The sequence below is a fragment of the Echinops telfairi genome, unplaced genomic scaffold (genome assembly GCF_000313985.2).
Source record: "Echinops telfairi isolate 266 unplaced genomic scaffold, ASM31398v2 ScPeMD7_443;HRSCAF=831, whole genome shotgun sequence".
NCBI lineage: Eukaryota > Metazoa > Chordata > Mammalia > Afrosoricida > Tenrecidae > Echinops > Echinops telfairi.
Genome location: NW_022104341.1, coordinates 69,451,876 through 69,464,504, shown reverse-complemented (window position 1 = coordinate 69,464,504; position 12,629 = coordinate 69,451,876). Strand labels below are relative to the sequence as shown.

At 43.7% G+C, this 12,629-nt stretch overlaps 1 protein-coding gene across 2 annotated transcripts in view; it reads right to left on the bottom strand.

Moving 5' to 3' along the window:
- Positions 1 to 12,629, bottom strand: part of DAB1 (DAB adaptor protein 1) — a 1,456,966-nt gene that overhangs the window by 531,146 nt on the left and 913,191 nt on the right. The window lies entirely within an intron of this gene.

The window sequence follows — 12,629 nt, the reverse complement described above, 5'->3', positions numbered from 1 at the left end:
ATTATCTCTCATGCTCTCAATGACTTTAATATAATGCTTATATATCTCAACCGTACAATTGTGCATTACTGAACCCAGAAGTAGTATTACTGAACTCGTAGGAGTAGCAGCGGGTGGGGGCAGGTCCTCACCCTCCCTCCGCGCCATTTTTTTAATACTACACTTTTTCTTTTTTAAAATTTTATAAGTAATTTTATCAGGGGCTCTTACAACTCTTATAACAATCCATATACCAATTGTATCAAGCACACTGATACATATGTTGCCATCATCGTTTTCAAAACATTTTCTTTCTACTTGAGCCCTTGGTATTAGCTCCTCTTTTTCCCCTCCATATCCCACCCTTCCACCATCACGAACCCTTGATAAATTATAAATGATTATTATTTTCATATCTTACATCATTTGCTCTCTCCCTTGACCCACGTTCTATTATCCGTTCCCCTGGGTGTGGTGGTGGTGGTGGTGGTTATACGTTGATCATTGCAATTGGTTCCCCCTCTCCCTTCTTTCTCTCTCCACTTTCCCCCTATCCTCATGAGATCACTATTCCCATTCCTGTTCCTGAGTAGTTTATCTGCCCTGCATTCCGTGTGTCAAGAGCTCTTATCTGTATCAGTGCACATGGTCATCTAGCCGGATTTATAAGGTAGAGCTGGGGTCATGATAGTGGTGGTGGTGGGGGAAGCATTGAAGAACTACAGGAACGTTGTGTGTTTCCTTGGTGCTACACGCACCCTGGCTCACTCATTTCTTCCTTGCGACCCTTCTGTGAGGGGATGTCCATTTGTTGACACATGAGCTCTGGGTCTCCACTCTGAACCCCCTCACTCGCATCAGTATGATTGTTTGTTTTGGGCAACTTCTTTATTTTCATATTATGTCTTCCATTTGTTTTAACTACTTTATATTCTTCAAGTGCAAGTTTCAGCCTCTTCTGACATCCGATTTCTTTCTTTTCCTTCCTTCTTTTCTTATCTTTTTAATGACTTTTTGTTTCTTTATGTATGATGTTCATGATGTCATCTCACAATTTTTCAGGTCTTCTAGAGTTTGGTTCAGTGCACTAAGTCTGTTCTCGAGATGTTCTCTAAATCCAACTGGAATTGAATTTTACCTCTTGTGGACATGTTTTACTATTCCGCAGAGTTAGCCTGAATTTACATATGAGAAACTGAAGGTCTGTTCTATAGTTGGCGTTGTTGACACCTTGTTGCTCAATCCTCTTCCCACAGATAAAGTAAAATTCAGTTCCACTGTCTTCCATCTGGTGAGGTCCACGTGGATAGTCAATGGTTGTGTTGTTGGAAAACAAAGGTATTTGCGATGAAGAATTTGTTAGTTTTGCATAATTTTGCCATGTGCTCTGAAACTTCATTCCTTTCACCGCAGCATAGAGACGATGCCGGGAGGAATCTGAATACTTCGATGGAAGATGTGCCAAGAAACAATCGTTTGGCATTTAGGTATTTCTGTTTAATATAGGTTTCTATGAATTTCCAATAGTATTTTCTTACTTACCATCATATTTGAGTGTCTTATGTACAGAATAAGCATAATACTTCCTTTGGATAAAAAAGTCTGTGTACAAGATCGGGAGAGAATATCCAACAGATTGATTTGGGGGTTTTCTTAGTTACTCAACCAATGACTAGCTGACCTTTCATGAATCAGCCTAAGTGGAACAAATGATTAAGCAGCTTATAATTACAGAGAAGTAAGTGACCCAAATCCACTTAGTGGCTCCAGAGGCAAAATACCTGGTTATCTGTTCAAATGAAAGTCAAGAAAACCATATGGGCAAGTGTGTGAGTCTGGGTACTTTAGAGAAACAAATCCACAGAAGCTCATGTATAAGAGAGAGTTTTATATAAAGAGTAAGTGCACCTCAAGAAAACATCCCAACTCAGTTCTGCCCAAGCCCACGAGTTCAACATTAACCCATTAACCCATGTGTCTGACACCAATCCACAAAGTCCTCCTCCATCTCACAAAACACATGCAATGATGCTAACTGCAGGAGGAAAGCCGAATCAGTGAATGTGTAAGCATCTCATTGCTGGCAGGGGTCTCCACATGGCTGCTCCAGCACCCAGAGCTGCATCGGGGTAGGTCCTCCATGTGGCTTCTCCTCAAGGATGTCTCTCCAGAAGTGAGCCTTGCCAGCTGAAGCAGGGACCTGGCTAAGGCAGCTACATCCTGCTCCGACCATCACAAAGCACGAGAACTGAGAACTAGAAAGGCGGGGCTCACTGAGCCATTTATCCCTCCGCCTTTCAATTAGCCCCACATGTGTTTATCGGCCAGGTTGGCACAATAAACTAACTACCTCAGCAGGCCTACTCTGTCACATGGGTTGAAATCAACTCACATTCCTATCATGAGGATTTGCTATCTAATAAGCACTGGACAAAAGGTTTTACGTAACTGATCCAGAAAACATTATGACGTGCGTCCCCTCCATTTTAGATATGAGAAAATGGAGGCTTTGAAAAGTTAAGCAAGTTGCTCAAGGTAGTTTCCACACTTAAAAAAAAATCATTTTACCGGTGGCTCTTACAGCTCTTCTGACTATCCACACTCATTTTTACTTCTGCACCTTTTCTTCCCTGTGTTGTCTTCTTGACCTGGCATCGTTTGCTCCTCATTCCTCGCTGCTCCCCTTCTCCCTGCTCCCGTCCTCTGGCCAACTCCGCGTGCTCACTGATCCTTCCAGGGGAAGTTTTACAGTCCTTTCTCAAATTGGCTGCCATTGATATATTCCTCACCATGGGATGGAATTGCTTGTTGTAGCCTCTGCTTCTCCACCAGACTACAATCGCCCTGAAGACCATTTATTTCATTCATTCATGTACTCCAGATGCCAGCATAGGGTTTGGCACATAGAAGATTTCAATACATATTTATCCGATGAAAGAAGAGGGGAAAAGGTATACCAAACACTTCAAACAGCCATTGAATTCAAAAGATCTCCAAGCACTTAATAAGAAATCCTTCCTGGGGTCTTATCATCCTATTTCTGCAGATGGGAAAAGGACAGTCTGTTGGTGAATTGCACCAGTTATCTTAGAGAGTTGACATTGTTGTACTGCAGGGAATTTCTCTTAGCACAATATTTCCTGGGAGGAGCAGGTAAATATTGAGACAAGATACACATCAAGTTTTTTTTTTCTCTCCTGTGAACCACTGTACAATAATCAATTCCAGAGATAACAAAGGCATTTGTTAACAGCTCCATCTCCTTTTTCAAAGCTCAGTTCTCAGTCTGGCAATGTTACAAAGCTCAAGAAAAGAAGTGTTGTTAGCAGATGCCAACCACTTGTCAGAGGAAAAATCCAAAAGGCACTACGCAATAGCTCAGCTTTTTTACATACAGATAGGCTTTCTGTCCTCCGGTTCATCAAAATTTCTGATGGAGTGGCTGCAGAAATGGAAAGTGCGGGCTTGACAAGCAGATTAAATGAGGAAAAGTCTGCCTGGCAGGAAAATCTACTTGCAAAGCTCTCTGGTTTTCAGGTTCCAGTTCCATAAACAAGAGTTTATGTCTGGGGAGACAGGCTTCCCTCCACCAGAGTACTCTGCACATGAAATGTGCTATTATTTTTATAATTAATAATAATTTTGGTCGAACACAAACTTTGTTTCATTCACCTGCACACCTTTGCTTTGTTGGTGTCCTCATACAGACGGAGCTGGGCTCAAATATCCCTTGAGAAAATGAATGCATGCAAATAATGAACTCAGTGAGTGAGGTCAGAGTAGTGCTAGTAGAAAGAGTGAAGCAAATGGTTCTTGGATGGATTTCTGTGGAATATCTATGACATACAGTAGGAATTGGCTTGTTCAAACATATTAATTGAGTGGAAAACCTTCTTCAAAATCATCTATGAGGTGTCGATGGGAAGAGGTATCAGAAGTTCAAAAAACACTCATCCAAATTGACAAGTAGGGGAGTGGATGTAGTGGAGTCCACCAGCAAGACAATTGGACAGACCCTCTTAGAAGGGCCTCATGGAAATGGGGATCAATCCAGGGTGTGGTGTGGCACTGATGAACCACACAACTATCCTCTAGTTCTTTAAGATTTCCTCCCCTGGTCTGCTGGGCTGGCTCCAGTCCCAGCTAAGTGGACCTCCCCCACCCCCTAGCCCCCACCAGGAAGAATGCACTGCAGAGGACAGCACTGAAGCTACAGCTGGGGAGAGAGGCACATCTGATCAGAGCACAGGGGAGCAAACTAAGAGGGAAGGAGAGAGAAAGAGAGTGGACTACATCCGGGCCCACTAAATCCACAGGGTGATATTCCTGCTCAGAGCAGCCAATGCACAGAGAGGATCATAGGGGTCGACCCCAACACAAGACATGATGTCCCTCTCTGACCTATAACACTACGGAGAACAACACTGGAGACACTGTGTGGGAATGGTGCCGGATCTGACCCCACCACACCGAGGCAAAACACTAAGGGTGTGCAACAGAGGAATACTAAAATTAGACTTTGGGACAGGGTGTCACCCCATCAGACACAACCAAAAACACTCCTAAAGGTCAATGGGTAGACCTGGAGTTATTTATAGGCTTTTCTTTTTTGCTGTTGTTGTTTAATTTTTTTGTTTGCCTTGTTTTGGTTTTGTGCTTCTTATTGTTCTTGCATGTCGGTCTAGATAACATAGGTGGAATAAACAATCCAGAGGAAAAACAATGGGACCGATGGTTGGGGGAGGGGGGGTACACAGGAGTAGGGGAGGCAGGATAAGGGAAGGGGTGTGCTAACAAACCCAGAGACAAGGGAACAATTAGTGACCTAAAATTAATGGCAAGGAAGGCATTAATTAGGATGCCTGGTGGAGGGACTTGATCAAGTGCAATGTAGCGAGAGGACTTACTGAAAGCCAAATGAAGAGCAAACATGATAGTGGAATAAGAGGAAAGAAAAGGAAATAGAGGAAAGAACTAGAGGCAAAGGGCATTCAAAGAGGTCTAAATACAGGCACGTACATATGTAAATATATTGATATATCATAATGGGGAAATAGATCTATATTCATATATTTATATGTTAAGTATTAAGGTAGCAGGGGACATTGGACCTCTACTCAAGTACCCTCTCAGTGCGAGAAAACTTTGTTCTAATAACCTGGCATTCTATGATGCTCTCCTTCCAACAAGATCGCTGAAGACAAAATGGGTAAATAAGCAAATGTGGTGAATAAAGCTGATAGTGCACAGCTATCAAAAGATATAGTGCCTGGTGTCTTAAAAGCTTGAAGATAAACAAGCAGCCATCTAGCTGAGAAACAACCAAACAAAAAAACTCACATGGAAGAAGCACACCAGCCTGTGTGATCATAAGGTGTCCTTGGGATCAGGTATCAGTCATCAAAGACCCCAAACAAAAAATCATATCGAGGTGATTGAAGGGGAGGGAGGAGCGGAGACCCAAAGACCATATGTAGACAATCGGACATTCCCTCACAGAAGGGCCACAAGGAAGAGATGAGCCTCAGGACCAACAATAAGAGCAGCGATACCAGGAGGGTAGGGGGACGGTAGGGGGAGAAAGGGGAAACCGATCACAAAGATCGACATACAACCCCCTCCCAGGGGGAGAAACAGGAGAGCGTTGGGTGAAGGGAGACCGTGGTCAGTGTAAGACATGAAAAAAATAATTTATAAATTATCAAGGGTTCATGAGGGAGGGAGAGAGAGCATGGGGGAGGGGGAAATGAGCTGATATCAAGGACTCAAGTAGAAAGAAAACGTTTTGAGAATGATGATCCAAGAAATGTACAAATGTGCTTGACACATGTATGTATGGATGGATTGTGATCAGAACTGTAAGAGCTCCCAACGAAATCATTAAAAAAAAAAAAAAGATTTCGGCCCCTTACTATGATGGTCCGTATGTGTAATACCTCATGGGTTGTGTTAGACTTGGTATGTTCATTTGTGCATTTAAGATGACTTGGTCAAGGTGGCAGTCAAGATAGATGAGTCCTCAGGGACATGGACAGGAGTAAGGGTTCCCTGAGGGTACAGGAAGTGAGGGGGGAGGGGATGAAATGGGGGGAAGGGAGTTGATAGCATTGATGACTGTATAGCTCCACCTGATGGGACTGAACAGCAGAACTGTATGGGAAATGTAGGGATATATTAAAAGGAGTATGATATGTCAATAAAATATTATTTAACTGAAAAAATATGGGATCAGAATTAGGAAGCTCTAAAACTCACTGCCGTAGAGTCACTTCTGACTCACAGCAACCCTGCCGGACAGGCTAGCACTGCCCCTGTGGCTTTTGGAGACTGTCACTCTTCACTGAAGTAGAAAGCTTCCTCCCTGATGGTTTCAACCTTGCGGTTAGCAACCAGGTTGAACTCCTTTGTCACCAGGACTCCTAGGGGATGGCTTTTCTTTTCACTCTTCTGGTTTTTTATTTTGTGCCAAAAGGTTGGTCCCATGAAACCCAGTTGCCTGCCCATGACAGTGAGCATATCAGCAGGAACCTAATTCAATGAGTAGATGAAGGAATCTTTCTGTTTTCTCAACTGCCCTCAGTTAATCAGAACCTGAAATATCTGGGGGAGGACGGGAATGAAATGGCCAGACTGGAGCTCACCTGGGTCTGACTTTGTACTTTTTACCGGGCTCAACAGCCAAAGGACAGCTCATCATTGCAGGAATGTGCACTCCATTTCTTGACTGCTGCCAGTTGGCAGTGCCGCACACTAAGTTCTGTTCTGAGAGGCTGATAAAACACCACTGATGTCTGACCCAAATGGCCTCTTTACCTCTAGTGAACCAGGAGGATATGAGACCCTTGATAAAGGAACAAATCCGGTCACCTGTCCACAACCTACTGGCATCCTGATTGCTTTGCCAGCCCTCATAGACACCATCAGAAGAACCTGACCAGACAGCCATCCCCAAGCCATAGTGGCAGCTGCATTGGAAAGAAAATTCTGACCCTCCCCTGTCTATTCTGACCATTCAACTCTCTTATAATGAGTAGATCAGAGCTTGACATTTCTGTGGCCACATTGAAGACATAGAATTCATTTTCGGAATGCCTACTGACTTATGTCTTCTTTCTTCAAATTAATTGATTTCCTTAATCCTTTTTAGAGGGTAGGGAAAAAGTGAACAGATTTCAATGTAAAAAAAAAAAAAAGTTCAAATTATAGTTCAGCCGGTAGCTGGAAAACTAGGGCCAAAGGACTTAGTACTCTGAGCTCACCTGGTCATCTGTAACATGAGGATAATAATACTAATAGATCAGAGTTGGTGGACGGATCACAGTGTGGTTATTGTCAAACCTAAATTTGTATATATTAGTATTCTGGGCTGCATAACAAATGACCACAAACTTACTGGCTCAAAACAGCATCCATTTATTATCTCATCGGCTTCGCTGGGTTCTCTGCTGAGATCTCCTCACGTGGCTGATGTGATCTCACGTGGCTGATGTGAAGGCATTGGCAAGGCTGGGCTCTTACTGTAGGCTCTTGAGTAGGAATGCATACTCAAGCTCTCCCAGATGAATGACAGAATTCAGTTCCTTACAGTTGTAGGACCCAGCTTCCTTTTCCTTGATGACTGTCCACTAGGGGTCTTTGTCCAGTCCTTTAGACCAACCCCATCCTTTCTCATGTGGTCCTCTTCACCTTCAAGCCGGTAGCTAGCAACAAGGCTCCATCCACTCTTTCACACATTTTGAATCTCATCAACTTCTTCTGCCACAATCCAGAGACAGCTCTGCTTCTCAAAATTTTCAGTCTTATTGAGACATACTTGACATACAAATAACTTCATATAATAGAGGTATGCATTTAGTATCCATTGTACACTATAAAATCCTTAAGTAATCAACATCAGTAAAAAAAAAAAAATCCAACAAACCGCCTCACTGCCATTGCACCAATTCTGTCTCATATCGGGCAGAGTAGAGTTGCTCCTTAGAGCTGCCCAGACTGGAAATCCTTATGGAGTAAGACAGCTTCATCTTTCCCCCATGGAGTGGCTTGTGGGTTTGAATTGCCAACCTTGTGGTTAGCAGCCTCACGATCAGCCCACTGAGCCACCAGGACTCCATCAAGATAAGGGACACACCTGTCCCTTTGTGATCCCTCCCTCTCAGCTCTACTCAGTACATCTCTTACCCCATCAAGTCAGGTCACTGACGCTCAGTTGTAATTTTCTAAAATGTCATGTATAGCATTCTATAATGTAATTGTAATAGTTTAGGTACTTTGGAGAAACATCCACAGCAACTCACTCATGGATAAGAGAGAGTTTTATGTAAAGAAAATGTGCATCATGAAAACATCCCAACCCAATGCTGCCCAAGCCCACAAGTCCAACATTAACCCATTCACCCAACACCAGTCCACAAAGTCCTCCACCTCACAAAACAGAGGCAATGATGCCGACTGCAGGAGGAAAGCTGAGTCAGTGAACGAATAAGCATCTCAGCACTAGCAGGGGTCTCCACACGGCTGCTCCAGCACCCAGGGCTGCATCGGGATATGTCCATGTAGCTTCTCCTTGGAGATGTCTTGTAGGAAGTCAATCTTGCAAGCTGAAGCAGGGAACTGCTAAGGCAGCTGCACCCTGGCGTGACCATCACAAAGCAAGAGACCCGAGAACTAGAAAGGCGAGGCTCACCACCTATTTATCCCTCCGCCTTTCAATTAGCCCCACATGTGATTATTGGCCAGGCTGGCACAATTAACTAACTCCGTAATGTATTGTAGTTTGATGATAGTGGTCTGATATGAATTGGTTAACATAGGGTGTGCTTCTTGATGCCAGGCCTCTCTCTCTGCATTTAACATGCTTTTCAACCATTTGTGTAATTAGAGTAAGCCCGCGTGATGCGACCTAAACATGGGAGCGGGAGTGATTGCTCATCAGATTCCCAGGTTCTCCCCACACTCAGAGGAGATGGGATTCTACCAGTGCAAGGCCATTGGAGGCCTTCTTAGAATTCCACCTACCTCAGCTGATCAGAATCAACTTGGAGCATTTTTCAATTTTATCTTTAAATTTGGATATTCCAGGCTCTAACATAGACCCTCTGTTTCTGAAGCTCTTGGACGGGGTCCTGGGAACGTATATATTGAAAAACATCCTTAGGTAATTTTAATGTAACCAGCCTGTGGAGCAATGTGAAAAACCCTTGTGATCATGCATATTCAAAGAGCCTCTACACTACCTGACACACACCCTGAGCTTGATATGCATTATTTTCTGTCCTCCTTTTCTCCAGTGCTGTTCCTGGGTGGGGCGAATGGCTTGCTCTTGGCTCCTAACATAAAAGTTGGTGGGTTTAACCCATTTAGGGGCAGTGTGGAAGAAAGGCCTGGCTAGTTGCTCCTATAAACATTAAAAATGAAAAGCCCTCTTGTTGTTGAACCCATTCTGACTCATGGCCACCCCATGAGTCTCAGAGTACAAGTAAGCTTCCCTGGCTTGTCTTGGCCACCATCTTTATGGAAACAAATGCCAGCCTGTTGTCCCAGAATGGAGTAGCCAAATGCACTTCTGTAGTGCCACTCAGGGTCCTTATGCCAAGGAAACCTACTCTGTACACGTGCAGTCCTACTCTATAAGACACAGCATCATCGTGAGTCAGAATCCATTCAAGAGCAACAGGCTTGGGTTGTTTTTTTTCCCCTGCAGGACTTTGCAACTCCAAGCGTGGCTATTTGGTAGCATCTCAGAAATACAAAATCTCAGGCACCAGGGAATAGAATCCAAAGAAGCTTGTGTGGCTCTTTTGGAATGTTGGTTAGCTGCTGTGGAGTTGATCTCCTGGTCGTGGCAGCCTCAGGCTGTCCCCATAGCTGTGTGTGGATTGCATCCTGGAGATTTATAGGGTTTTCATTGGCTGATTATGAATTAGATAAGTAGACATTATTTCAAATCTAGTTCCCATGTAGCCCCATTCTTTTTGTCCATCTCCTTATCCAACAAACTTTTATAAAAGTTCTACTATGTTGCACAGAGCCCTGGTGGCATAATGGATGGCTACCATGAGGTTAGCAGTTCGAAATCACCAGCTGCTCCATGAGAGAAAGATGGGGCTCTTGTAAAGAGTTCTAGTCTCAGAATCTCACAGGGGCACTTCTATGGTGGCTACCATGAGGTTAGCAGTTCGAAATCACCAGCTGTTCCATGGGAGAAATATGGGGCTCTTGTAAAGAGTTCTAGTGTCAGAATCTCACGGGGACACTTCTATCCATCCTATAGGGTCATTGTGAGTCAGAATCCACTCAAAGGTGGTGACTTGGTCTCTATCTTTTTATATGTTGCACACTTTGAATAGACAATATCCCTGAACTTCTGTGGCTGCCAACTTATGAAGTGCTTCCTTGAACTTACATTTTTATTGTAAAATTCAGGAAACTGTGCTAAATTTTCTTGCTTTAAAGAAATCACCAATACCAGCTAACATCACACGCCTTGCCAAAGAGAAGCAGTTCCAGCCATCATCTTTGGGGTGAGTTCATTAAATGTTTGGCCCACTAGAGCAAGGCAATTTTTAAGTGGATAGTTTTGAATGGTCCTTGAATGACATAATCAAGATCCAAATGGCCCTTGGCAGAACAAAGTCTCCTTACCCCTGTTTTAGGGAGCCATATTCCTGTGAAAGTTCACGGACTACTCACACACCACACTACATTTCTCTTGATACCTGTGTCAGTGCTACTATAGGCTTAGGGTATATTAAGGGCTCCAGAAGGCCAGTGAATGAATGACTAGCTAGATGGATGCACGAAGGAGAAGGGGCTTTCTCGTTGCTGGGAGAATGTGCACAGCATCTCTGAGAGAGTTCTTTAGCTAATCCAAGGGTTAACTCTGGGTCAGCTGATGGAGTCAGACTTAATCAAGATAAAGTAATAAAAATAATAATTTTAGGATGGAAAACTTATTTTTCAATTAGACCCAGTAGATAGCTATTAAGTGAATAAGCAATAGGGAGCTAGCATACAATTTTGAGGTAAGTAGCAGAAGTTTGGCACATAATTTGGTGTGTTAGTCTGGGTTTACTAGAAAAACAAATTCATTGACACTCATAAGGGTGTAAGAGAGTTTTATATCCAATTGTAATTGTATATTAAGAAAACATCCTGGCCCAGTCCAGATCAAGTTCTAAGTTCGATATTAGCCCATAAGTCTGATATTAGCCTATATGTCTGATACTAGTCCAGAAATTCTTCTACAGACTCATACAGCACATGTGATGATACTGAAAGCAAGGAGATCACAGGCCAGTGGTTGAAAAGTCTTGGGGAAGCATCTCAGTGCTGGCGCAGTTCTCCACATGGCTCCTGTAGCTCCCGATCTCTGGCTGCCATCAGTGTGGCTCGATGTGGCTTATCATCAGGGATGTGAAGCAGAGAGACAGAGTGTGTGTCTGCCTCCAGGGAGGAATAAAGGAGTTCTCAGAATCTTCAGGAGAAGGCCATGCCTACACAGAGGTATCTTTGGCTATGACCTGATTGACAGGCTAGACTCCACCCCTTTGCTCAAGTTGACAGGAGATAACTGCCACATTTGGTAAAAACCATACCTTTTGAACATTAGTATGAATCAGGAGACTCTGTGAAGACAGTCCGTAGCATGGCAGCGATGGAGGCCCAGGGACAGCATATGTGTGTTTACACACAAATGAGGGTTTAGTGGATGTACTTGGGGGTTGTAAGAAGAGAGATATCAAGATATTAAGAAAACAGTCATGAACAGATGCTCACAATGGGAAAGGTACCCTTGCAGACATGCCAGGACATTTAAAAAGTGGATTGGTAGATGAACTCCATCCCAGCTGAATCCTACAAAGACCACCTTCGAATATCATTTCCTCACTTGTGCATTTATTAATTTATTATTTAGTAGATACTTACTCTGTGCTGTGGACTGTGTTAAGATCTGGGGTTGCAGGGGAAGACACCCACTAAATTCACTCTGTTAGAGGGTTGTGTTGGTGACAACATGGATTTGCATCAAATTGAAGATGAAGCACACCTTCTGAAAGCTCTTTAAGCTTTCTTTGAAAAAATCTGGTGTTTTCTGGCTCAGCAGTGTGGGAAAATGAAGACAGACAGATAAAGCTCGGGCTCAGTCCTCCTCTCACTAGCTATGCGCGTTTGTGGCTCATCTATAACTGATTGTGCACTTCATGAAAATGATACATACACATGAGGTACCTAAGTCAGTGCTCAGGACATCTCAGGGCTCTGAGAAGCTGAAGCTAGAAATTATACCTCCAGGGCTCCATTGCCCGCAGGATTCTGATCCTCCTCGTTGACCGATGGGAAGCATCAGTAAGACACTGGAGGGTAAAAGGAAGGAGAAGCTGGGGCTTTTCTTCCTTAATTTCACCCGCTACCTCCCTCTCCTTCAGCATTGGGCCCTTGACTGTAGCCACAAGCTCTAAGATGAAAGGTTCCACCAGGCAGCCCCTCTCCACTTTCCAGCTCTGACTGGGCACCTCTCCTTCTTCCTGGGGATGAATAAAGCCCTCTGCTCTTTTTGCTTCTGAGTGCTATGCTGCACTTTGTCAGTTTCCCCACTCTGCCCAGATCTCTACCCAGTCCCTTTGTTTGTCTCTTCATTTGAACGACCT